This window comes from Acomys russatus, chromosome 23 (genome assembly GCF_903995435.1).
Source record: "Acomys russatus chromosome 23, mAcoRus1.1, whole genome shotgun sequence".
In the NCBI taxonomy this organism is placed as follows: Eukaryota; Metazoa; Chordata; class Mammalia; order Rodentia; family Muridae; genus Acomys; species Acomys russatus.
Window position 1 is genome coordinate 29,470,299 of NC_067159.1, and position 27,183 is coordinate 29,497,481.

Sequence of the window (27,183 nt, forward strand, 5' to 3'; positions counted from 1 at the left end):
AAGAGGCAGAAGCCAGCAGGCTGCCAGGAGGAACATGGACAGGGCTTTGCTGTGTCAGAGCCAGGTCAGTAACCAGAATGGTTTGACCTGCAGGGGTCTTCCACTTCAGCTTAAATGTACAGGCATTAAGCACACACAAACCCTTCGATGCCTTGGCAAGAGCAGTAAACCTAGGAGAGCTCTGCTGGGGAAGAGTGGTAGTGGTTTCCAGCTCAGGGCTTCATGTGTGGTAGGCCAACATTCTATCGGAAGGAAGCTCCCACTTTATAGCTTGTGATTTAGAAAATTGTGAATCCAGCATCATGATCCATTGCAAATGGTGAACTATTGCCCGTGTTTATACTTTCTTGCCCATGCAATAATGCGTAGCTTCATACAGGAGTTCTGTTTTCAGCTCTGCCTGGTGTCTGTTGCTTTACGTGGCCTTCACTGCCGCTCTTTAACTCTAGTTTAGTCTATAGCAGTACACACATAGCTGGTACCAAACGCCTTTGTGTTCCTCTTCCTTAAGTATCCTGGAAGTAAAGTCTTGCTAGAGATAATTTCTAAGAGTGAGTGTGCATCACAGACAAACTGGCACGCTTCCTTGGCAGGCTGACGAGGGCTGTGTGCCCCAGCATGCTTCCCTTGTGACTTGGTTGTCAGAGAGCTCAGCGTTTCCAGTCATTCTTGTTGTGCAGATCCAGTTCGCCTCTCCTCCCTGGGTATTGACTTCTTTCTAAGTAGCTTACTGTACACTTTCTTTTCCTCTTGTGTGTGTGTGCGTGGGTGATCCTCATAAAGATATGTGGGCATACGGATGTGCGACTGCTGGCTGCTCTCCACCTTCTTCGTCGAGCCAGGGTCTCTCAGTTGAACCCAGAGCTCACCGATTCAGCTAGTCCAACTAGTCAGCTTGCTGTCTGTCTTGTCTCCGTCTTTGGAGAGCTGGATCTGTGAGTGGGCAGCTGTGCCCACGTGGCGTTTACGTGAAGTCTATTTGCAAGGATCTGAACTCAGGTCTTCATGTTGTGCAGCAAGCACTTTAAACACAGAGCCGTCTCCCCAGCCCCTTATCACCCAGGTTTTCAGATCACCTTCTTTCTCCTCCAGTTGCTCATGTACATTTTAATAATGTGTTCCACTCCAATTCCTCCATATCAGTACCTAAGTAACTGCACGAGCAAGTAAATAAGCCTTGCCTTTAGCAAGACAGTCCATTGCATCCCTTAGCATTTCTGCCACACAACAGCTTGTTTATTGAATTAGTCTTTATTGAGTGCTTGCCATGGGCAGACACAGCAGGCCTGTAGTGTGTGTGCCCTTGTGTCCTTGAATGCTGTTGTGATACTCATGCCAGATGCCCACTGTCCACTCTAGGGGCGCTCCTTGGGAGTGACATGGATATTGCTTCTATTTGGATTGTCCATCGGAGTCTGATTCTTAAAATTCCACCTGACCACTCGCCTCCCTGCTCTGATTTTCACTGATAGCATTTTTAAAATTCAAATACGATCCTTTGAAAATAGTTTTTAAAATATCTATTTATTTTCACTTGTGTATGTACTTGTGTGTCAGGGTGTGTGCACAGGGGTGCTGATGCCTGTGGAAATTCCTGAAAGTGGGTGCTGAGAAAGTGGGTGGTTCATTTGTAAGGTCAGTACATGCTCCTAACTGCTGAGCCTTTTCTCCAGCATCCCCCAAACCCATTCTGACATAAATAAGTTCCTGGTTTTCTGGTATTTTCTAGATTTACCATATTGTAGGTGAACTGCAACCTAATGCTTTAAAAGCATCTTCAAACCAAACTTGCCTTGTGCTGCGAGCTAAGGATTCTGCTTTGAAGATATGAAACTCATAGGTTTAAAAAGAAAAAAAGGACAGTGCTATAAGCAAGCAAACACGAAGGTCTTTGGAGACATAAGCTTGTCCTGGGAAATAGTCACTCAGCATTCAGTTCTACCTCATTGAGAGTATGGGGTATAAAAATACATGAATTAGATTAAAAACACTCTACTTGTCTTATTTCCTTTTCTATTTCTTAGTGTAATATTATCTAATATTGGGTGCATCACTCCATATGCAGTTGCTGGCATTTCCTCTTCTAAATCGATCTTCAGCTTACTCACTCTCTTATTGTATCCAGGCACAAGGATTTGTCTTCCATCCACACAGCCCTTTCTAGTTCACATGCCAGACACAAGCAAAGAGTGAACAAATGACTAAGGCACTGTTATGTGGACTCCAGGAGCACACATTGGTGGGGAGCCCAGTGTGTGGGGGTGATCATTACAGCCCTGTGATAAATGGCAGGGCAGACGAACCATAGAAGCCTAGAGATGTCCCTTCACCTGACCCACAAGCCAAGAGGCTCTTTGGAAACAGTGACCCTGATTCGTAATGCAGTAAAAGGTCACCCATCTATCATGTTGGGGGAGTTACTGGGCTTTCACAGCTGAAAGGACCAACGTAACGTCTCAGGCCACTACATGAACATTCATAGTTTGGAAAGTCACACTGATTTCCCCCCACAGATGCACAAATATTGTCTTTGTGGCCTGTGATGGTAAAAATTTTTACCTTAGAATTTTTTAATGGAATGAAAATGTTTCTCAAGTAGAACAAATAGATTATATGAGAGTATTAAAGAGATCCCTTTGGAGTTCTGAATGCCCAGGGTGTCACTCGGTAAATCTCTGTCAGCCAGCAAAATGATGCCATTAAAGGGTGATAATTGGTCTCTAAAGGGTCACCTTGGGGAGTAGTAAGAACAAACACTCAACAGTGGCCACAGGCAAGCACCAGCGTGCATAATTATTTACCTTGATAAAAAAATGTACAGACACCATGGACACAGCCTGGAGTTGGGTCATTGAGTACTGGTGTGCCCGCACATTGGAGAGGTAGCACTTTTGTACCACTCTGGGGCTGCTGGCAAAGCTGCTTATGGTCTCTGTTTGACATAAGGTTCTGTAGCCTCAGACACGACAGCCAGTGTGGATTCAGCCCAAAACCTTCCTACCAATCCCTCACACTGTGTGTCAACAAGTAAAATCATGTCCCCAGACAGATAACCAGTCCCTTCAGAGGAAGTCCCTCATACCCTAAGGAATCCTTTTGTCAAAGAATCACAGTCCCACCGTTAACCTTTATTAATGTACCACTTTTATTTGCTCTTTTGTCTTTTTTCTTCTTTTTTCTTTTGGTTTTTCTTTTTCTCCTTCCTTCCTTCTTGTCCTTTTTGCAAAGCTCTAACCCCAGTTTTCTCCACGAGCTGTTGCCCAGTGTTTCCATTATCCAAGTTCGCCATCTCCAGGTCACAGGGTTTTATAGATCGCTTTTAAGGTCTTCAGGCGATTGAGAGTTTACATGTGGCTTCTTACTTGCAAAATTTTGTCTGTCTGTCTGTTTGTTTGCTTGCTTGCTTTCTTAGATACTCATGACAGATGAGCGGTCTGACATTCATTGTGCCACTTTTAATTCCTTACTGCGTAGGGAGCTACGTAGGGAGCTATATAGGGAGCTATGTCAGAAAGGCAATCGTGAGGAAGCCTTACACGTACTCTTCAGTGCTCTATTTCTCAACTTAAAGCAATTTACCTTTTCTTTTGGCTACCAGAAAAAATCTTTTCATTAATGTATGTATTAAGTGCTGACAACTTACATAATACCCACCCCACCCCCACTGTCCCCAGTGAGGACAGCTCAGCTTATGGCAGTGGACTAAGAAGTTACAGGCCTTAGCTGATTTAGCACGGAAGGTATATCTATGCAGTAGTGCTTTTCTCAATTTGGTGGCTTGACCAAGGACATGGAGCGAGTTCAACACTGTGGAACTGAGGTTAGAACTTACACAGGAGAAACGTTCTAAATACATTTCTTAAAACGTTTCTAAATATTCTGAAAATGTTCTAAATAACATTCAAGTAGTTTTATTGTTTATCTATTTCTCAGACCTAAGGTAACCATCTGAGGCTCTTTAGCTACAAAGCCTTCCTCTTTTTCATGCTTACACGTGTCCTCTTGGGCTGTGGGGTTGTCCTGCTGCTTAGTGAGCAGAAAGGAACAATTCTTTGCCATCCACTGCATGAGAGCTCATTGGGGTTCCAGAAGCCTGAGGGAAGCCTGCCCAGCTCCTCTTCCCAGAGCTCCGGTTGGAAAATCTCTCCTGACCAGGCCTAATCCTTCCTGCAGGCAATAATGAAGCCATGAGCGGCCAACATTGCCTGGATCTATGTGCACAGAGGCCTTGTTTGCAAAAGAACCCTCACATTGGCATTGAGGTTACATTTTCTTTAGGAATTACTTTTAAAGATGGCTATTAGATTTTACTTTGGGCCATAAACCCTTTATTATGCATATATATATATTTATAGGATCTATATGTGCATAGTGTGAATGTATATATATGCTGTATATATACATACATAATGTATATATATATACTTATATGTATATATAATATATATATTGTATTTTAAGTTATGCTCTGTCTCAAAAGGGTAAGATTCACGAAGGTAAAAGCAGTGGCATGGCCACTTTTGTAACTTGGTGATTTCTAGACAGCTCACTAAGATTTCTGGTTTCCAAGGAACTAGGAGGTTGAAAGGATGATGCTAAATGGGGCTCCCAGGTTAAGACATTCACATGTTTAATTTGGTTGTGGGAACTGAATGTACCTGACTAGCTTTGGCATTGGTGGGGTTTACTGGGCAGACACAAGCATATCTCTTAGAAATAAGGACTATTTTGTGGGGGATTAAACCCAGGAATTAGAAGCTGTTAGGGAAGTTGGCTGTGTCCGTCTTTCCCTGCTTCACAGTGATGACTATGTGTCAGGCATCATGGTAGTTGGTAAGGGCACATGGTGAAGCCAACAGGCAGGGTCTGGGGTAGCCCTCTCTAGCCATGTTTCTGACCACATTTACTTACATGACCCCGCCCCTGATGCAGGCCCTCAACAAACATTGACTCAGTCATAGCATCCCTATCTCAGACATAAAGTCTTAGCAAATTCATACATTCAGCCACTCCTAGAGTTAGTTGTCCATCTCTATTCAACCAGAAGCAGTGACCAGAAGCATAGAGCAGCCACAGTAGCAGAGAAGATCAGTGGGATGCTGCAAGGAGGCTTATTTATTGAGCTGGAGGGTCCAGCTCACTGTGGTAGGGTCACCTCTGGGCAGGCGGTGCTGGGTACTGTAAGAAAAGAAACTGAACAAGCTGTGGGGAGCAAGCCAAGAACCAATGTTTCTCCATGGTCTCCACTTCAGTTCCTGCCTCTAGGTTCTACCTTGAGTTCCTGCCCTGGCTTCCCTTTATGATGGGCTGTGGCACTGATGTCAAATAAACCCTTTTCTTCCCAAGTGGATTTTGATCCTTATGTTTGTCACAGCAGTAGAAACCAAACTAGGACAGAGATAAAACAAAAAAGTGTCAACTTTACTGACATAAGGCAGTTTTAAAAACTTTCTACATTGGGGGCTGAAGAGATGGCTCAGTGGTTAACTGCGCTGTCTGCTCTTCCAGAGGTCCTGAGCTCAATTCCTCCCAATCACATGGTGACTAAAAACCATCTATAATGTGATCTGATGTCCTCTTCTGGCATATAGGTGTACATGCAAACAGAGCACTCAGCTACATAAAATAAAATAAATAAATACATAAATAAATGACTTACACAAAGCTCAATGCCCTTTAAAAAACTTTTTACATTTTCCACTTTGTAGCCTGCCTAATATATATTTCATATTTGGATATATAGAGACAGATATATGATTTTTTGAGGCAGAGTTTCTCTGTGTAACCCTCTGTAGATCAGCCTGGCCTTGAACTCACAGAGACCTACCTGCCTCTGCCTCCTCAGTGCTGGGATTAAAGGTGTGCGCCACCACTGACAAGCAAGAACATCAATTCTTAAAAATTAAAGTCCGTGGCAACTTTCTTCCACCAATGTAAATTAATAAAAGTTTTCTGGGCAGGATCTGGAGTGGCGACAAGGTTGGAAAGAACACCAGAACTTTGCTGTCTCGAGGTTCACAGAGAAATCTTCTGTGGCCACAGGTGGTTGAGTGTTTGAGGAAGGAGATGCTTTATTATATAATGCTTTCCTCAGAAGACCAGTCATGGCTATCCACAGAAGGGCAGGAAGATGCCCGTGAGTGATGGGTGGCAAGCTGGACCCAAAGAGCAGGGTGGTGTCGTGAGAGGTGCACACCAGGCTGAGGGAATCCAAATGGTGCCGCAGGAAGGGCAAAGGTGCAGGGTTCTACAGACCATTGGTTTTAGGCTTGGTGTGTTGGAAGTTCCCCAGGCAGCTTGAAAATTGATTGAGTATTTCACAGAAGGTGGGAAATGTGAGGTAAATTCATGAGAGAGTCAAAGTAGCGATATTTGGGAATCATGCCTACGGGGAAGACATCGCAGTCTTCAGTGCAGACAAAGATGAACTGATTACTGTTGGGGTTTGTAGCCCAGATGCTGAGCTTTTGAATAGTGTGTATAAGGTCCTAGATTTGGTATAGGGCGGGGGAAGATAAACTACGAGAGAGCCAGATTTTGAGAGGATGGCTCTACTCAGAGACCATAGAATAGGAAAAAAAGACTAAAAAAACAAGATCTGGAAACTGGAAATTCTAGAAACGTCAAACTGCAGGAGACAGGATGCTCTGTGTAGCAATAAGTTCTATACAAGTTCATGGAGAGGCAAGCAGCCCACTGATCCAAATGAGCAGCCATTTTCCTGAAAGGACAGACTGGAAGAGGCTGCTGGGTGGATGTCAAAGATGCAAAGGGAATAAGTAGACATACTTGAATTATTTTTAGAAGTCCTTCTGTTAAGGGAAGAAGAAAAAGAAGAAGAGGAAGAGGAAGAAGAAAGATGGGAGCTAACAGTCTCAAGAGAAATGAATCTTTCATAAGAATTATCCTGTGGGCCAATGTCTTGCCAATAGCTAAGAAAAAGTTTTCAAAAGCAAATATAAAGTCAAAATAGAAGATGGAATGTGAACAATGAGAAGAATCATGGAAGAGGTCAAAGATGGTTTGGCTTAAGAAGCTGAGAGAAGGCTTGGATACAAAGCAGAATGTTTGTTTCCCCAACACAGAAGGCAGGATAGGATACAGTAATGACTGATGACTTACAGGTGACCCCAGAGTTTTTCCTAGGGAACCAGGGACCCTAAACCTCCACAGGGAAATCTGGGCACTAGGTATCAGGAGTGTGTAAGTCTTAGAATAGAGGGGTTGACATTGAAATAGATGCTCTGGAGACAATCAGAGCGGGGCGGGGGGGGGGGTAGGTGTGAAAGGGCCAAGGTGTGTGACCAAGTAGCCCTCTGAGGCTCATCTATAACCAGCCAGAGCCAACTGGAGACTGTCTCAGACTCGACTCCAATTGCTCAGTCAACACCAGTCCAGGGAGAGATGCGATGGGAGGCAAAGGGGCAGAGCAAAAGTCTAAGAACCTTGGAAAAAAAACACAAGCAACCTGCGTGGCCAACAAAGCATAGCCAGACTTAGCAGACTGGGGAACCGGGGAGGGTGGAGACACCTGCAAAGACAGGGAACAAGAGGTCTTAGGGGAGATTTGGGGTGAGTGGAGTGAGAAAAGGGTTTCCGGTTATGGTTATGTTAGCTTATGACTGAGTTAGGGTAGAATCATGCGCACAGTCAGGGGGTTTGGAGCGCTTAACAGCTCCGTAAACTAGTGAAGTGGTTACAACAATTACTCAATACTTTCTGCTGGTCAGGAATGTGTGATTTTTGCCTTATCCATTTTCTTTATAGTTAAAAGGGGGCAAAACAATGTAAATGGGCCTTAAAATCAACAGCTGGGAATTACACTGTACTAACTGTGATCTTAGCACCCAGGAATTGCGTCAGGAGTCAAACCCAGTGCCCTCGACCCCACCCCCACAAAACTAACTTAAAACCCATTCTTTTGGGTCCTAGTTTCAGTTTCCTTTCACTACCACAGGAACTCTGACTTGGAGCCCTTCAGTAAGCTGGCTTCCCTCCCCCCCTTTTTTTTTATTTTTATTTTTTAACAAAAGTTTCTCTCAATTGTAACTAGCAAATTATTCAGTTCTATTAAATACTTTTCTTCCTTACAACAATATAATACTCTAAGTCAGTTAAGAATAATCTGTCCTGTTTCCTTCTATGGACCTAATACTAGCATTTCTTAGTACTAATATTAGTTTCTAATACTTCTGAGAAAACCTGCCATTGCTGTTCAGTGTTTACAAAAGCTGTGTGGGCTCCAGTGGAAACTGCTATTAGGTACCTACTCCTCCTATGCGTTTCTCACTGTTGGTATGTTGTAAACATGCCCTTTTATTTCAAGGACTTCTGCAATGCTTCCAGGAAAAAAAAAAAAAAAAAAAAAAAGAGGCTTTTTGTTATTTTCCAACTACTATAGTCTTTTTCTATACTCCCAACAAGACATGAAAGGTTTAGTTTTAAGTCATTCGCTAACCTTTTTCTACAAATAAATAAATAAATAAATAAATAAATAAAAATGACAAGTTTTTCAGAATATCTTTTAGCATCAATCCTCATCAGTATTAACAGAAATCCTCATAAATGGTATTTCGTCACACTACGATATTTCATAAGATTTTCTGAAATCTTAGGGAATGTATTTCTGGAATTAAAAACGAGTCCGTTTTGGATACTAACTAGGACGTTGGCGCCCCCTACTGGTGCCCTCTCCATTACCCTTGGTATTTTAAAGCCACTTTTCGAACTGGCTAAATCCATTCTTCTTCCTGAAGTATCACTGCTGCCCTCTTCTGGTCGAACACAACAGCATCTCTCCGCTTGAACTCCCCGTTTTATTTTACTTATTAATGAAAGCAAACGGAGCACTCTAAAGAGCAAAATTGACCAAGAAGAGACTTGATACCCTATGAACATATATAGGGGGAGGAGGTCGCCCTCAGTCACAGTCATAGGGGCGGGGAGTAGGGGAAAGCGGGAAGGAGGAAGGAATGGGAGGATACAAGCGATGGGATAACAATTGAGATGTAATATGAGTAAATTAATTAATATATGTATATTAAAGAGCAAAAATGATTCATGCTATTTACAAGACAGGTGATGACCCAGAGAACAATTTATGAGGCATTAACATATCCATATATATTGTTAACCTGATCAATAATCTTTTGGAGCTTCATTTTAATAGCAATGCACCAGTCTGTCCAAACTTCATCTTGGAAAACAACTTACCAATCAATTGCCTCAGAAATCTATAGAGCAGTGTCAATGTGGCGCTGACAAAAACCACAACTACGCTATCTGTGGAGACAGTGTTTGCTACCAAATCTGTAGGGAGCATCGCAAAGACACTATTAAACTATGTGGGAGGGGGAGTCTATTTAATGAATATTTTTAAGTGGCTAAGGATGTAAAGAGAACATCAAGATGACAAAAAGCCTTATATATTCATCAAATGCTCCAGGGATCTTCCACGTGCTAAAACCCTGGGGTGTTCCTGAACATGTACCCGCCCCAAGGTCGTGGTTTCTGCTCTCCTCCCTCTCCTGACAGTTGACAAATCTGGCAAACAGTTCCTCACAAATGTGGTTTTGCTTCTCAAACCCTCTTGGTGTCTCCTGTGCCAGGTTGTGTCTAGATCCAGTTTGGACCATTAACTTCCAGACTGGTCTTCCTACCCATCTCTCCCGTCTCCTGCAGCACATCCTTCACACACTGTCAGGTAATGTCTTGAACAAACCATTACCTTGTTACTTAAAAGAAGTTTGTGTTGCCTAGCAAATGAATGACAAACTAACTCTTCATCTCCAGGCTGCGGGGTTTAGCATGGCATGCCATTTGTGCAGCTTCTGCCATATTGAATTTGACCTTAGTGCCCTGAAAATGGGTTCTCTTGATGCCTGTTTTCTTATATATTTGGTTGTGAGCCTAGCTTTTAATGGCTGATGTCTGTTTTGTAGTAGTAGTAGCAGCAGCAGCAGCAGCAATAATAGTAGTAGTAATAAAAATAAATGAGCCTTAGCATATTTCTTAAACTTTTGAAAATTTTTATTTATTCACTTATGTATGAGTACTCTGCCTGCATGTACAGCTGCAGGCCAGAAGAGGGCATCAGATCCCTTTTGTGGATGGTCATGAGCCACCATGTGATTTCTGGGAATTGAACTCAGGACCTTGGGAAGAGCAGACAGTGCTCTTAACCTCTGAGCCATCTCACCAGTCCCTAGCATAATATTTTTTACACATATCATTGTACTTTGCTCATATTTACCCCACTAAATGTCTCTTGCTCATATTTGCGCCCCGTCCCCTAGTCCATTTGCTTTCTATGTTTCCCTGACAACTCTGTGACAGGATTCAACAGCACATTCTACCAGAAGTTAATCATCCACCTGCCTTCCAGCAGACAGCGCCTTCTGGTGGTGCAGCAGCATCCTTCCTGTTCTCTTCTGTCTCTCCTTGTCTAATACTGTGACCAGCATTGAGGAAGTTCAGGGCCCTGAGTAGCAAGTGGATGGAGTTTCTTCTCTCCTTCTTAACCTAATGAAACCATCATCTTTTCTCGCATTCTTGTCATTGCCTTTAGTAGGGGAAATCTATTGCTAGACATTGTATTTGTGTTCGCTTGACAGATAGCTGTCTCCTACATGCACAGAGACAGCCTGAGTAGTGAAAAGCTGTGAGGGCTGACAGCACACAACCTTGAACTTGTCTCCTAGCCTTACCACTAATCTCTATGTCACCTTCAGTGAGATGGTCAGGTTTTCTAAAGTCATCTTTAACTTGACCAATCTCTATTTATTGTATATTGTTAAATATAGTCATTTGTTTGGTGGTACCGAGGGCTGCCGCTGAGCATCGTGCTTGCTAGGCAAGTACTCCCAAGCCATGTTTCATCAGTATTAAGACGGGGCCACTACTTCTCCCTAGACTTATGCAGAAACTAAAAACAAGAGAGAAATTTCATGGCACACTTACACTTGCATTGAACTTTAGTATTATTTAGTATTTATGTCTTTCCAAAGTAAAGACTCTGTGTAATACATGGTCTGTGCATTTAAAAACTTCAGTAAATATTTGTTGAGCAAGTAAACAAATTTCAGAATTGTAGATACTCAAACTTAACATAGGTCTATACATTAATAAAACCTTTCATTCTTTCCTACTTAGTATAAATACTGTATTCTAAAACTGACATGTCATCAATCTGATTTCTCTCAGTATCAAAAGTATGCAAAGATCATGTGAGTTGAGAAAAATATTTACAAACATTTTATTGTTCTTCCATTTGTGCTCTATTCTGTACTTACTCATTGAAAAATATATTCTTGTATTGTTGTTTTAATGGCATAAATTATAGTTAAATACAACATAATATTATATACTTATACATTCTGTATTAAATATATAATTATATATAAGTATATAATATATATGTTGCATAATATTGTGTATTTATATATGTGTTATGTATTATATAAATATTATATATAAATATATGTTAAATACAAATTTGTTCATATAGGGTAAAAGCAGCTAAATTTTAAAAAGAAAATTAAAGGGATGAAGAATGACCAGAACAAGATATAATGAAACATGTGTGTGAAAATGACATGGCAAAACCCATTACCTTGTATGTTCACTTAAATTTAAAACATTAAAAAATTATTGAAGAGCACCAATAATTTCATGAAATTAAAAAATCCAGCAAAACACTCATATAGAAAGTAAATTATTCCTGAATGAACAGCTAAAACAGTCTTTTAAAGAAGAATAATACTAGAAGACACATACTGCCTACTTTTACAACTTGCTTCAGAGGCTGGTCATATAGCTGCGGGGTTAAGAACAGCGGCTGCTCTTCCAGATGTCCTGGTTCGATCCCCAGCACCCACATGGCTGTTTACAATAGTCTATAATTCCAGTCCCGGAGGACTTGAGGACATATTCTGGCACCTGCATGCACTTAGTGTACAGTCATGGGTGTGGGCAAAACATCCATATACATAAACTAATTGAGTAAATAAAACTCTTAGAAAAATATAGACTTGGAAATAATTACATGGATATGATGTCAAGGCACAAGGAAATAGAAGAAAGGGATAAACTAACCCTGCAAACCATCTGTGTACCGAAATATACTATCAACAGAATAGAGACTTGAAAAACAGGAGAGATGTTTATAAATCATATCTCTACTAAGGAGTGAATATCCACAATATATGAAGAACACCTACTATGCAACAATACACAGAAACAACCTAATTTTAAAATACCAGGCAAGTCTTTAAATAGACATGGAAGATACATACATGAACAAGAACACAAAAAGACCCTCCTTGTCATTGACCGTTACAGGAATCCAAACCCAAATCATAACGAGGTATCATCTCACATTCATTAGGATATCCACCACGAAGAAAAAGCCACAAGCGTTGAGGAGGAAGTGGAGGTTAGGACCCTTGTACTCCTTAAGAAAACTGAAAGTAGAATTACCATCTGATCCAACAATCCCATTTGTGAATATGCACCCCAAAGAACCGAAAGCAGTGTTTCAAAGAGAGCGCTGTATAACTGTGTTCACAACAATAGCATTTGCAATAGGTAAAAGGTGGAAGCAACTTGTGCATCCACTGATCATCAACAGATAGACAAACTTTGTCTGTGCATACATACAGAAAGCATGAAAAGGAAGGACACATGCTACAGCATGCATGAACGTAGACACCTTGTACCAAGTAAAATAAAAAGCAAAACAAAACAGAAGGACAAAGGCTGTCCAATCCCACTTCTCTGAGGTACTTTGGACAGTCAGACTCATTGAGAAGCAGGGTGGTGGTAGCCAGGCTTCAGGGGAGGAAAATTGAGAGATTAGCATAAGTGAGAATAAGGCTGCAGAAAGAAGGAGTTCTGTGAGATGATGGGTTCTTCAACCGTATCAGAGTTGCACTTTGAAGTAGTTATAATGAGACACTGTATGCTGTGTGAACCTTACTGTTTTTTAATCATCAACAATAATCAAGAGAGAACACTGGGATTACAGGCACGTGCCACTGCACCTATAACTACATATTTTAAGTTTGCTGACAACTTCTAATTTCAATGTCGAGTCCAAACTTCTCTCTTGAACCTCATAGGTGCATTTTCTTTTTGTATTTATTTAATCTATATATGAGTATTTTGCCTGCTTGTTTGTATGTGTATCAGAAGGTGCAAGATCCCCTGGAACGGATGGTTGTGAGCCGCTGGGAACCGAACTAAGGTTCTCCTGAAGAGCAGCCAGTGCTCTTAACCACTGCGCCATCTCTCCAGCCCCAAGCATTCTTACTGTGTTTACATTAAACTCCTTGTGGGAGGTCTCAGTCAATGACCCCATGTTTCCTGCTCATGGTGGTGGCTGTTCCTGCTCTAAGGCGAAGATGCAAAGCACCTGAAAGGACACGCCCTGTGCAAAGACCTCAGCTGGGGCTCCTTGATGCTCTGCCCGTTGTGCAACTTTTACTTCATGAATGTGCAGTTCCCATGCAAAGAGGTGTTTTCTTAACGACTGTTATTGGAGAATAGCTGTGTGGAAACACTGTGGAACTTCTGTGGTGTGTTGTGTAATTGTTACGCTCCCCCATCCCCCCGCAACCTTGTCTTTTACTCTGACTTTGTTCTCATCTGCTGGGGCTCCCTGGTGAGGAAGTATGATGAATGCTTCCAGATTTCTGAGAGGGGCTAAGTCATAAAGGTCTCGAAGAGTCACAATTATCTTTGTATATTTTTTAAGGCTATAGACTTTTAAAGCACTGTATACTCTTGGGATGGAGATATGGCTTGGTGGTTAGCTGCACTTGCTACTCTCGCAGAGGACTCATGTTCAGTTCTCAACACCCACACAGCAGCTGCAGGGAGATCCAGTGTCCTCTTCTGACATCCTCCAGTATTAGGCACATGCAGGATACACATGCATATGTGTAGGCAAACATTTATACATGTTACAATAAAAGAAATAAATTTTAAAAATTCAAAACCATATTCTTATGAGAGCAAAAAATATTATCACTGAAAGTTGGGCATAAAGAAAGAAACTAAGAATTAACTATGGTTCCACGAAGAAGTAAGCATCACAAATCTTTTATATCCTTATCTCCCTATATAGCCATAATTATAAGTGAGGTTTTATAAAGGGTAAGTTTGATGCAGTACTCCCTGATTGAGGGTAACCAAGCAGTCTGATTTAAAATGCTCAGGTGTGCACACAAAAGACGCTTTGCAATTTGATTGCTGCTTCTTGTCATTTGTGTCCTTGGTAGGGACTCAGGGATGTCTTTGGCATGTACACACTTGTATATTTCTTTCAGATTTTCTTTAAAACCTGTTGTCTCACCCACCCCCTCACACCCCCCCCCCACTCTGCCTGGCCCTCATCTCTAAACACAAGCAGGTAACTGCAACAGCTAACCACCATCATCACTAGTCAACCTTTGTCAGAACCTTTCCAAGAACGGACCCTTCCTGTGCTAACACAGACCCCCACATGGCTGCCAGTGGTGGAAGGAAAGTGAACGCATTAGGCCAGGACCAGTGTTAGAAGGGGAAAGAAGCCTCAGATCCTGGGAAATGTCTAGTCTGGAGAGGACGCCAGCTCTGTTAAAGGAGGCGTAGACAATTGACAAAGTTGTGCCGAATGGCTGTGCTTAGAGATGGAGTATACAACATGAGGAAAAGGAATGGAGTGGTGCTAATCGCTGGTAAGGAGATAGACATAGCAATTGTTTCAGGTTGAGCAAGCCTTACCAATAAGAGTGCCTAACTCATAAAATCGAAGTAAATATTGAACAAGAAACTGGAGACCTGCGACAGGGTAGGCTCCTGGGAGGATGGGGGTGACTAGCTCAGACACGGAGACTGAAGTGGCCACTTCCTACCCAGGCAAGACTTCTAGTGGAGGGAGGGGAACAGCAATCCACTCACAAAACCTTTGACCCAAAATGTGTCCTGCCTCCAGTTGTACAGGAATAAAGACGGAGCAGAGATTGAGGCAATGGCCAACAAATGACTGATCCAACCCGATACCCACCCCATAGGAGAGAGTCAGCCCCTGACACTATAAATGATACTCTGCTCTCCTTGCAGACAGGATCCTAACATAACTATCCTCTGAGAGGCTCTACTCAACAGTGGGTCGAAGCCGGTGCAGAGACCTACAGCTAAACATTAGGTGGGAGGTCGAGAAGTCTAGTAGAAGAGTCAGGAGAAGGATAGAAGGACCCAGAGGGGACAAGAACACCACAAGAAGACCAACAGAATCAACTAGCCTAGGCTCATGGAGGCTCACAGAGACTGAAGCAGACATGGACCGAACTAAGGCATCCTACACATATGTAGCTGATGGGCAGCTTAGTCTTCATGTGGGTCCCCTAGAAATTAGAGTGGGGGCTGTCACTGACACGAACACTGTTGCCTGCCTTTGGATCACTTTTTTTCCTCGCTGAGTTGCCTTGTCTGGTCTCAGTGGAAGAGAAAGTGCTTAGTCCTGATGTGCAAGGGTGGGTTGGTGTGGGACAGGGACTCCCCATTTTTGAGGAGAAAGGGAGGGAGAAATGGGAGAGAGGATGGGGGGGGTAGGACTACCAGGAGGAGAGGAGGGAGGGTGCTGCACTAGGGAAGTAAAGTGAATAAATAAATATATATTTTTAAAGTATCTAACAAGAGAAAACGTGTGCAATTTGTAGAAAGTCTGACCCATAGAACCTATCCAACACATACTTCTCAATGAATGACACAGTCTACTTACAATGATCACAGCAACCTTCTCATTCACAGCTTGATTTTTCTTCCCTATCCAAAGTAAACAGTCACCTGTAGTTTCAAAATATCCAGTGGAAATTTCCAGAAAGAAGCAGCACACAGTTTTAAATGACATGTTGTTATGAGTAATGCAATAAAATCTGAGTTGCTTTGTCCTACTTGGGGACGTTGCATCATTCCATTGACTAGTGGACAGTGACAGAGTAAGAAACCTGAATTCTACCTTTGACCTCCACAGGTTCATGTACAGATGTGTCCTACAGCCCCCCACCGCCACCCACACCCATGAAACACTAGTTGGGTGATAATATTGATTATAATTGTTGTAATGTTAACATTTATTTTGTGAAATACTTCTGTAAAGTTGGCTAGAACCTAGAGGTTTATTTGATACAATAACAAACAAATAATAAACAAAGAACAGGAGGGTTTTTGTACTTAGAGAGTGGGTATGAAAGAGTAAAATTGAGAGTCACGGTGTATGTTAGTGATTGCCAACTCCAGAACCTGAATTTGGAAGTAAGTGGCAGGGAGAGTGTGAAGAACCATACTGGAGCTGAAAAGCTCAAGACGAGAAGGAAATAATGTTGACGGACACAGTGGGAAAGGGCAGTGCGAAAATGATGCTCACATCAGCACCTATGTCTTTTATGTAGTATTGAGAACATCTGCTTGGGCACAACACAATGAGTGTTCATTTTACTGAGGAGAAATACATTGAGAGAGGTGACCTCAGAAACCTGGAAGTATGAGGTGGCCAGTTCTCATCAGCAGACAGGGGCAGTCTCCCACATAGCACAGAAGTGAGTCTACTGAGGCTTTTTCTGGTGGCTGCTGAGAGGCCCCGGCAAACCATGCCCAATAGCACTACATCCCTCATGCCTGTCTCTCTTGCCCACCAGGGAAGGAGAGGGGATAGAAAACTTCGGCACAGAGGAAATATTAAAGCCACTTGCAGCTCAGAGAAACAGCCATCAAACCTGACCCATCAGTTCTCAAAATGTGCCCTTTCTTGATAATTACTAGAGGACGTGAGTCATGGGAGTAAACAGGTGGTCATTTGGTTATCTTCGAAAATGACAACTTGCAGTGTCTAAACTTTAAATATAGTCCATGTTACCAGAACAACACGAGGAAAGGAAAGAAACTGTGCTAAAGTTCTAAAATGTTTTTTATATAAGAGAAAAGCAATGGTGAACTGACAGGATTTTCTTGCCATTTGACAGATGTTGTGTGCTTATGTACCAATGGGCAGCACTGCAGTAAACAGATGTACTGGGGTTAGGGCCTATCCTGAACATGGCTTCCTGGTCGAACCAAAGGCCCACTCTGGGATGCAAGATATGGTGACTAAATATAGACACAATATCAATGCTCATGAATGAGTGCATCTAGATTACGGTGGCATGTAAGGACAAAGAATATAACTAGAATGTTGTTGGCACACATAGCAGGTAAAGTTTATATTCCACCTTTTCTTTTCCTTGTCTACAAACTACTGCTAAGTAGATGTCAGTGAAAACTATGAAAGGATAACTTTGGAAACAGCAAGCCACAAGAAAAACCAGCTACAGGTTGAGGGTTCCTAACTTGAGAATCTGAAAATCCAAAACTCTCTTCTTTTTTTTAAAGCCCTGACATGCCAGAAGTGCAAAACTCCATTCCTGACCTCATGGTTTATAAAGGTATATTATATTACCTTCATGCTTTGTGCATATACAGAAGTGGATTTTGTTGTTTGGCCACCTTTGCCATAATGTGTTCTTCTATATATGCACTCTTTTAAAAATCCAAACTCCAAAATACTTCAAGTATTTCAAGTCAGGGACACTCAATGTGTGGCAGCGTTTCAGCTGCCACTGCCTCTCACGGACCACATGGAGGTCAGAGGACAAGGTGTGAGAACTGTATCCCTCTGTCCACCATGCCAGGTCCCAGGGTCTGAGCTCAGGTGGGTCATCAGGCTTGACCATAGCTCCAGAACTGACATGTGTTAAACGAGAATATAATCTAACACTTTAAAGGGAAGAGCTTGATCAGTGTCATCTGAAGTCCGTAGCACGTGTGCTGGACTTCAGAGGAAGTGTGACTCTGGAGTGCAGGTGCCATAGTCGCTAATGCTCTCAGTCACTCAGCAACATTGAGAAAGAAAGCAGCGTGAAGACCTGTGCCAACCTGGGCAGCAGCAACAAATACACATAAGGGATTTTAAAATATTTCATAGCTATGAGGTCTCGGCCAGGCGAAAGTCAATATTATCTTTTTTTTTAAAGGAGTATTATAAGCACAAAGTTTTGTTTGTTTGTTTTTCAAATGCCAAGAACTGAGTATTCCAATGAAGATGTCATTACGTTGTGGCTTAAAATTCTCTCACTTACTCCTGCCTTTGCGCTGGTACCCACTGTGAACTTCAGAGGTCTGAATTTGTGACTTTCCAGACTAGAGTTCTACTTTCAGATGTTAAAGATCCTTAACGAAAAGACTATTCTACCTAGACACACGGTGGGATTTAATTTTTATACATGCTTTTTAAAAAAAAAAACAAAACAAAAAACAAAAACAAAAATCCTGTTTATACCCAGAATTCCCATCACTTCTTCCCAAGTGTGCAAAGTGCCTTTCATCCAGCTGTGACCTCACAAAATCACTGACTCCTTCGTACAAATGGTATAGCTCCTATGATGACTTCCTATGTGCTCCAAACCCAGTTTCAAATGAGTAATCCCCACAATCCTTTAATGCCCTCCCCAAACACTGATTTAGTGAGAAACAGGCTAGCTGTTCACTAGCAGGTCTGACAAGTTTTGTGACAAAGCACATTGCTATTAACCCGTATATTTTTAAAAGGGTTTATATTTCCCCTCTTCTCAATAACTGAAGCCTAGTAGCCTTTCCTCTGCTCTCTCCTCCTCCTGTCCCTTCTTAGAAATTTACAGACGCACTCCAGTAATTTAAATGCAGTCGAGATGAGGAGGTGGAAGCTGCTGAGTCTTCCACAGTCACCTTTGAGGAAACTCTGCCGCCTCCATCCAGCCAGCATCTGCACCGCACCCACCGCAAGCTCTCCTGTGAAGGCTGATACTCACTTTTATCCCAGAGAAGGGGAGAAAGACTTAGGACCAGCACTCTGATTCTGAAGATCCTTACTTCCGGTACGACCTTCCTGGAAACACAGCGTTTCTCTTCAACAGCTTTGGTTTCAGGAAGTGGGGACCTGAAAAGAAAAGCGCTTGTGTAACTTTAGCACAAGACACGCCCCGTCAGTGACTGCTGCGGGAAAGGTCTTCTGGGAGTCCTGCTACTGCGACTGGCAAGAGTTCACCAGGAAAACCCCAGCTTCTTTGTCCAGTGCAAATAAACATGCAGGCAGAGTCCACCAGGGAAACCTCAGCTTTTTTGGCCAGTGCAAATAAACACGTTGACACACGTGCCTCTGTGACACCTAGTTCTCCTCTATGCTCTAATTCTGAGATAGACCACGGAAAAGAGACACCGAGAGCTTGTCTTCTGATGACATCAAAACAGAGTCGTCATGTTCACGATTTCTCATTGGAGGTCTCTTCTTTCACTCTTAGATGACTCCATCTGCCCCCGTCCAAATAAGGAGCTCTCCCTGCAGTTTCACAAGAGGAGGAACCTGCCCACCCACCGGTCTGTCTTTCAATGAAGCAAATGAAATTTGTGACTCAAGTTTTGACAAAAGTGTGTCAAAACTACACGACATTGCTGAAATGTTTATCGAGATATATTTTATTGAAAAAGTGTAAGAGGTAAACGCCATTTTATCTTTCTCAAGCCTTTCTGAGCCTGCTATGCTGAAGAAGTTTGGAAGGAAAAGAACAGATTGTATTAATAGCAATGGGATGGATGGGTTTGGGTAAAGAAAGCCTTTGGTACAGACCCAGAAAATGAGAGGTGAATGGCTCCTTACCTGGGCAAGAAATGCTTTGGCCAGTGGGTAGATTCCAACTCGGCTTCCCAACAAGGTGGAAGGGAAGAATCAAACAGTCAGAACCCTAGCCTGCCTGGAAACTAACATAATAAACAATAAGTATTCATATACGACTTTAGAAGGCAGAGGCTGGTCCTGCATCTCTGTGAGTTCAAGTCCAGCTTGGTCTACATAGTGAGTTCCAGGACAGCCAGGAATACACAGAGAACCCCTGTCTCAAAAAGAAAGAAAGAAAGAAAGAAAGAAAACAAGGGGGAAAAAGTTGTTTAAGTAAGTGCATAGAATTGCGATAACACAACTTTCTGTTTATTTATGTAAACAGAGTTTCCTTTTTAATATATACAGTTTTTTGGAATGTTGCTTTACTGTAGCTATATGTAATGGCCATCTGTTTACTACTTTTTTGTTTGTTTTTGTTTTTGTTTTTTGAGACAGGGTTTCTCTGTATAGCCTTGGCTGTCCTGGACTTACTTTGTAGACCAGGCTGGCCTCGAACTCAGAGATCTGCCTGACTATGCTTCCCAAGTGCTGGGATAAAAGGTGTGCGCCACCACACCCAGCCCTGTTTACTAATTTTTAAATACCATAAGCCTCATTGAGAAATACACTTTTAAATAGCACTCTATTATTTAATATTCATCAAATATGTTACTTTGCATTTGCTTTTTAAATCAATTACAAATTTAAAATGCATGTGCTATAAGCAGTGTATATGTCAGTCTTTAGAATGCTTGTTCAATAGTGTCTGTAGCAAAGAAGAGGAATAACTTTAATATACACATGTTTTCATTGTACACAAATGATGGAAACTTAAAGGTATATATGAGAAAAGTCTATGGAGGAAATGTAATAGAGACAGGAACTTAGAGTGATAGAAGAATATAAAATTTTCCAATTATTGACAAAAGATTTCATGCCTTTATAGAGAGATATTAAGGAGTCCCAAGTCATTTGACTTATAATTTTGTTTGGCCTTTAAGAGAATATGCCAGGACATGATAGTGCAAATCTTTAATCTCAGCATTTGGGAGGCAGGTGCAAGTGAATATCTATGAGTTGGTCAGCCTGACATACAGAGAAAGTCGCAGGCCAATGAGGACTACATAATGAGGCCTAGTTTCAAGAAGACCAGAAAGAAAGAAAGAAAAGAAAGAAAGAAAGAAAGAAAGAAAGAAAGAGAAAGAAAGAAGGAAAGAAAGAAAGAAAGGTAGACTTTTCTTTAGGAATACCATACAGAGATCTTTTGTAATTATTTAAAGTTATAATAAAAAATGAATATCAATTTCAATATATGTGACTTTTTTGAAGAACTCTGTTTAGGGGCAGGTGAGTAAAAAAAGAAGCACTAGGAATTATTTGGGGAGAAGGAGTAATAGTAAAAGGCGGCCATGGACACATGGAAATATAAGAATCCAGTGACAGAAGAGACTAAATCAGTGGCTGAGCTGTTTATCCTCAGAGTTTGGACGATAGCCACATCTGTCTGTGATAAGGATTCCTGGCAAAATTCCCAGAGCCATAGAAACAGGAAATTTGATGTTTAATTTTTAATCACAATGTTGAGTTCCAGAAAGTTTCCCAAGATAACAGCTCCTAACAGAAACTTACAACCAAAAGCTTTACTTACTATAAATGTCTGAAGTGTAAAGGAAGCACATGTGGTACACTTAGAAAAACTGGCTACCCTACCATATCTATTCTGATTATGTAAGGCTTATGATTTTGAATATAAAATGCTGAATCAAGCTGATAGCACTCATTCATTTGTGTAACATGATAGAAGTGTCTGGATTGTGGCCAAGTATTGCCTTGGCGCTGTGGGTGCTGACATTGCACACAAGCAATGCCCTCATGGTCCCTTGGTGTCACGTGGGTGGAGGAGGACAGGGCTGAACTAGCTGGGTATACGGGCAGAAGTTAGCATATACAATAAGTACTTTGTGCTACGTCAGAATTAGTACGCACTTCTGCCTTGAAAACACTGGCAGTTCTTGGAAAACCTTCAGGTATCTGATAATAAGAACATAAATTTTAGAAAGAAAGCTTCCAGTAGGAAGATAGGACTGTGCAATATGGTAGGAATCAAGAAAATGAATTCCAAAGCTACTGCTATATTCTAGATATAACTGATAGCTGGGCTAAATTAATCTTGCTAACAGTGGAAATGAACCGGCCCAGCTGAGAGATATGCAAAATAGGAGTAAATGATTTAGAGGAGATTGAAAAAAAAAAAAAAAGAAATGTAGGTAAAGGGGGGAGGGTGGGCAGGAAAAGAGAAGGACACAGTAATATAAATATAATACTAGGACTTAGATGACATTGTTTGTTTTTCTTTTTTTCTTTTGCTCCCTCCTTCTCCTCCTCCCCTTCCTCCCCCCCACCCCCACCCCCCAACAACACCTCTCTGTGCTGGGAATCAGATCCAAAGCCCAGCACATGTCTACCAAGCCATTATCACTGAACTAGACCTGAGTCAGGATTGATGAAGAAAAAGAAGGATTTGGGGGAAAGAATGACCAGAGTGGCAACAGAAAAAAACCCCACAAAATCCTGTACCCCAAATAAAACAAAATCAGCAACATCATATATAGTTCCTCTTCAAAAGTGGTTTGGCAGAGAATTGCAAGGAGGTATCAACAGAGTCCGTCAGGGTCATGACCTTGATTCTAGGCCTGCCCGTATGCTAGACAGGCAGGAGTGGTCATAGTTTGGGCCACAGCTGCACTAAAGTGGGAGTGGCCGGTAGAGGATGGTGGAGAAATGAAATGGGTAAGGACAGGAAAGCATCCAGGCTAGTAAAAGCTTGTGTCTCTGACATCTTTTAAGAATTCCCCTGGTTCCTAATCTGTTGTGGAATCTGGTGTGGCCTGTGGCCTTGGTCCTACTGAGATTCTTCAAAGCCTTATTAAGAATGTCCAGGTCTCCGTGAAACCCTACTATACCCAGGTTTACCAGGAATTTAGGGGTAGGAATGGGGCTAATGACCCTCAAAAATAAAGCTTTAAAAGGCTCCAATCCTGCACCTGCCCGTGGCCACCATTAACCGCTCCCTGAGTCCATTCAAGATGAGTCATGTTGGCTAAACCTATGCAAGCCATGCTAGACAGGAGCGTGGACCATCACTGTACACTTGTCCAAGTACCATTTACAATGTGGCATTAATAAATGTAAGTGAGAAGAAAAAAAATTACCCGGCTAGGTCAGCCCAGCAGGTCTACCTCCCTTTGGGTGAGTCAAAGACAAATGATTAAAAGTCCAACCACAATGGTGACAATTTATTCTGGTCACAGATTTTCCCTTCCTTGTGGAAAAAGGAGATTAATGGGGAAAGAGTTAGATGAGCTGCTATGGTATTGGACACACTGTCAGAAGACAGAAACCCCTGCCTAGGAGACAGGGCGCACCTCAACTCAATCCCACGGGATCTGAGAGACTGGCAAGGAAGTCAGGGGAGTGTGTGTGCTGCTTTCTGGAACAGAAAGTGAGTATCAGATAACTCAAGTCCAGCAACACTCTCTCTCTCTCTCTCTCTCTCTCTCTCTCTCTCTCTCTCTCTCTCTCTCTCTCTCTCCCTATACGGTATTATAAAACCAACCTTTATTCCTTAAGTGAAATAAACAGGGAAAACTATGGAATGGAGAAAGAGAAAGTACCTAAAAGCTATTTGAGATTCTTTTCATAGCTGAGCATGGTGGTGCATGCCTTTAATCCCAGCACTTGGGGAACAGAGGTAGATGAGTCTCTGTGAGTTTGAAGCCAGCCTGGTCAACATAATGAATGTTAGGATAGCCAGGGCTGTGTAGAAAGTGTAGAGACCTTGTATTTTAAAAAAACAAAACAAAACAAAAAAATCTTTAGCTGAGCATGGTGGTTCATGTCTAAAATACCAGCACTCAGGAGGCAGAAGCAGGCAGATCACTGTCAGTTCAAGGCCAGCTTGGTCTACAAAGTGAGGCCAGGATAGCCAAGGCTACACAGAGAAACCCTATCTCAAAAAAAAAAAAAAAAAAAAAATCATTTTCACGAAACTGTTACTTGAGCTCCCAGCAACCATCTTAGTGTTCTATTGCTGTGAGCAGACAACACAATCACAGCAATTCTTATAAAAGAATGCATTTAATTGGAGCTGGCTTGCAGTTCCAGAGGGCTAGTCCACTACCATGGTGGGGAGCATGGTGGCATGCAGGCAGACATGTTCCTGGCGAAGCAGCAGTTGAGGGTTCTCCATCCAGGTCCGCAGGCAGCAGGAAGAGGGAGCCTGGCTTAAGCTTCAGAAACTCCACAGCACAACCCCAGTCACACACTTCCCCCAGCAAGGCCACACCTACTCCAGCAAGGCCACACCTTCTAATCCCTCTCCAGTAGTGCCATTCCCTGATGACCAAGAATTCAAATACATGAGCCTATGGGGGGAGGGTCATTTTTATTCAAACCACCACATTGCATTCCTTGGCCCCCATAGGCTTGTAGCTATATCATAATGCAAAAATGCCATAGTCTATAGCATTTTTTTCCATTAAAATTAATTAACATATGTTATTGAATTTCAGGAACTTAGTACTTTTTAAAATTTAAAATTTCCAAATGTCTACAACATTTTTAACATTGTTGCAAAGTTCAAAGTCTCTTCTGAGACACAAGGGGAAAAATTGTCACCCCTTGTTTAAAAAAAAAGAAAAAAGCAGACTATATACTTCCAACACACAATTGGGACATGATAATGTTACCACTCAAAAAGGAGGTGGGATGGGGCACATAGTGAGAAAATATTGGCCCAAAGCAAGACTGAAAACCAACCAGGGCAAACTGCGAACTACCTCTCCATGTCTGATGTCAAAGCACTCTTCAGATCTCCAGCTCTTTCCTCTTTGCAGACTGCCCCCCCCTTCTCTTTCTCTCTCTCTCGGGCTGGTTCCACACCAAGTCTGCAGGTCCCTTTGGCAGGTATCTCACAATTCTGGCATCTTCAACATCTTGGGGTCTCTACTGCAATCCAGGCTTCCCCTTCACAGCTTCACCCAATGGCCTCTCCTGGCTTCCAAGCGGGGCATCCTGACACAACCTGGCCTCAGTGCCTTTCCTTAGCCACGGAGGGACATTCCACAATCCCTTCCTTGTATTCTTGACTGTGAAGCCAAAATCACCTGGCTGAAACAGCCACATCACTAAGAATGGTAACTGGAAATGATATGGAACCTATCATGGAGACTGATGGCGATGGCGGGAGGGGTACAGTGAGACAAGCATCAACTGGATGGGAGGATTTTGACAATTTTTCACCCTAATTTTTAAACAGGAATAGAATTTGTGTGTTTCAGATTGTTGAAGGATTGTTAGAAATGTGCTGGGTCGTGGGACACTTAATATTACTTTCACATCACAATGGAGTGTTCTTTTGTATCAAAAACATATATGACACTGATCACTTTTGTTTTGACTAAGCCAACAATTCAGGCCTAGCTCTTGGAGGGCCCGCTTCCCTAAAGAGCTCAGCTCAGCTCAGCTCAGCTCAGCTCAGCATACTTCCTAGGAACCCACATGACTCCGTGTATCCGGTTCCGTCAAGGGAGGCCATCTAAGTGTAGAAGCAGCTGAGGTCTTTCAGTAAAGCCCTGGAAAGGAGTTTAGCCTCTGAGCAGCTCTGGGTGCAAGAAGCCTCACTCCTTGAGGTCATCCTGACAGAAAACTGGAATTGTGGGCTGGAGAGATGGCTTAGCTGGTTAAAGGCTCAAAACAACAACAAACAACAACAGCAGCAGCAGATTTGTTAATATGACAACCACAACACAGTGAAAGAAAAACTTTCTGTCCCTTTTCAAAAAAGAAACCACAGAACTGGGCATGGCGGCACGGCACATAATGTCCTCCTAGACCTGGGGGACTGTAGCAGAAAGAGCATGAATTTGCGGCCAAGCTGGGCTGGGAGGGGGTGGAGGTGGGGGATGGAGGTGGGGGATGGAGGTGGAGGATGGGGGTGGGGGATGAGGGTAGGGGGTGGAGGTGGGGGATGGAGGTGGGGGATGGAGGTGGAGGATGGGGGTGGGGGATGAGGGTGGGGGATGGAGGTGGGGGATGGAGGTGGGGGATGAGGGTAGAGGGTGGAGGTGGGGGATGGAGGTGGGGGATGGAGGTGGAGGCTGGGGGTGGGGGATGAGGGTAGGGGGTGGAGAGGTGGGGTTTGTTGTTGCTGTTGTAGAAGAAGCGTGGGAGGAGTAAGAAAAAGAAGACGGTGGAAGAGGAAGAAGAAGGAGAAAGGAGAAATTAAACATGAATTCTAACAACCATGTTCTTAGTCGATTTAAAAAAATATATTTTTGAGACTTTCGTGCAACATATTTGATCATATTCTCCCACCCCACCCCCCCTTCTTAGCAGATCTGTGAGGGCAGCACATGATGGGCTGGGCATTTCTCAGAGCTAACTTACACCAAGCTGCCTATGATTTGACTTCGAGTAAAAAAAAAAAAAGAAGCAGAAGCAGCAAAATCTGAAGTCATTTTGTGAAACAATCTCATTCAAAACCCAGTTTTGATGCTCTTGGGAGAATGGACGGACGGCGATAAGGCACAATCGGGACAAGGTGTCTGATTCAGGGCTTAAGATGGCCTATGTTGAGCGTGTCCTCTGGGGATCTTCAGAGGACTCCATGACCTGAAACTCAGCAACAAGTGAGCGCCATTCCTTTTGGCTTTGGCCTGAGTCAAGGTCCTAGACTCTTTCTGGGCCTTCTGTCACTTGTGGAGAGAGGTCTGGCTAGCCCAGATAACTGGGATGATATTGTAACTATCGGAAAGCAGATAAGAAAAGGCTGGTAACTGCAGCCACAGCCAAGGAACCCTCAGGCCTCAACGCAACAGGGACTCCCAGGCACTTGTCTGGTTCTCGTTGTCCGCAAGCTCTTTTTTTTTTTTTTTTTTTTTTTGTAGCTAGTTATCAGCTAAGCGACTATGACTAAGATTAGATTCTAATCTCAATCTAGATGCTTATTTAAATTTCCATTCTGGATCTATCATGTCAGGCAGTGCAGAGAAACTAAGAGAATGCTCCCCAGCAGCCTGAATTTTAACCTATATTTTCTCTATCAGTGTTACTAACAGCCTCTACTTATGTATTAATGTTATAAAGTAAAGGTTTCTATGACATTCCCATACTTGTGTATATTCACTTCGATCATATTCACTGTTTTATTACTTTCTTGATCTTCATTTTTTTTTCACATTTTTTTTGACTTAGCTTTGAAGAGTTCAGTGTGATGGTGTGATGGTGTGATGGTGTGACGTGGCAGGCTCATAATGCCTGCACACAGGAGGCTAAGCCAGAAAGATCTTGAGTTGGAAGCTAACCTGAGCTACATGACAAAAACCTTGGTCTAAATATAAAGGCAGTAACAACAAAAAGATTAAAGAACAGAAACTCCACTTTTTACATTATTTTATTGAGTGAATTTATTTGGC

At 42.4% G+C, this 27,183-nt stretch overlaps 1 protein-coding gene across 1 annotated transcript in view; it reads right to left on the bottom strand.

Moving 5' to 3' along the window:
* Alpk1 (alpha kinase 1) overlaps window positions 1-19,234 on the bottom strand; it is a 105,299-nt gene extending 86,065 nt beyond the window's left edge. The window contains exon 1 of the mRNA XM_051166057.1: window positions 18,864-19,234. The gene's annotated coding sequence lies outside the window, so the exon portion shown is untranslated. The remainder of the gene's footprint in view (window positions 1-18,863) is intronic.
* Between the last annotated feature and the right edge of the window lie 7,949 nt (window positions 19,235-27,183).